The following is a 1377-nucleotide window of genomic DNA, read 5'->3' on the forward strand; positions in this document are numbered from 1 at the left end:
GTAAGTTATCTGGACATGACAAGGAAGAAAAAAAGGACTTGTTACCAGTTATATGATCAGTGGCGCTTGAGTCAAGGACCCAAGATCCGAGGGAGTGAGTCAGACCAACAAAAGGTGTACCTGTGCGTGCACCAAATGCAGATGTAGTGGAACTAGATTGCTGACGGTCCTCATACCATCTGAGAAATTCGTTGAAGACTGCAGGGTTATTTACAGCATTTGATGAAGTAAGATGGTCTGTAGGTCGAGGAGGTGGATCAGAATTAGCCATTGCTGCAGATCGAGGAGGACGTCCATGAAGTGCATAACATCTATCAATTCTGTGGCCTAGCTTGCCACAATGATCACATTTTGATCGTCCTTTACCTGGCTTGCGAGACCGACTTTTATCATCACGTTGGGAAGCCATAACAGAGGAATCATCAATATGAGGAGATGTCTCAATGACTGGTTTGCTCGGAATATGCAAAAGAGCAGAACAAGTAGAAGTAAAGTTGGGTATGACAGGAGAACCCAAAATCTGATCACGGACATGGGAGGAATCATCAGAGAGTCCNTATAATGCCAACAACATGAAGAACTTTGATCGTTGTTCCAGTTCTTTAGCAGGAGTGGAAGCAGGAGGTAATAGCTCATTAGAATCATGAAGGAGGGCATGAACTTTACCCAAATATTCTGCCATGGGACCAGGATTGCGTGGACCAATAATAGTGAATAGATCCTGACACACACCATAAAGACGCTGGGTGTCATTCGTGTATAATAACTTCGCTTGTGCTCATACTTCTGAACATGTTTCATATGATCGAAACATTTGTTTCAGAGAAGAATGAATGGTGGACTTTATGAGGTTGCATAACTGGCCATCAATTTTCATCCAGCGGGAAGTGTCCTATGTGGTAGCACTAGTCACAGTTTTAGTAAGATGATCTACATCCCCCTGACTCTTCAACCAAAGTTTGATGTCGGACGCCCATGTTGCATAATCCGTGCCATCTAACTTATCAATGGACAAGTGTACATTCACATAATTGGCGTATATTGGAGAATCAGATGAGGCACCAGCAGAAGAAGATGAGACACTAACAGAGGTGGTTGTAGACGAGGAAGACGCCATGGAAAGGGAGAAACCCTAAAAATTCAACGTGCTCCGATTGACGCAACGACCACAGCTCTAGAAAGAGGGCGAGGAGGCGATTCGGATGGAGTGGTCGCCGGTCAATTCTGGAACTCCGGTGGCGGCTCCGGCGATGGCGCTAAAAATTAAAGATTACCAAAATACCCTTAATAGTAAAATTAATATAAAATTGTAATTGTTAATATTATATATAATTGTAAAAATTATTATAAGAAGAGAAACAAATAAAAATTAATTTT

Source organism: Vigna radiata, chromosome 7, assembly GCF_000741045.1.
Source record: "Vigna radiata var. radiata cultivar VC1973A chromosome 7, Vradiata_ver6, whole genome shotgun sequence".
NCBI classification, from domain to species: Eukaryota; Viridiplantae; Streptophyta; class Magnoliopsida; order Fabales; family Fabaceae; genus Vigna; species Vigna radiata.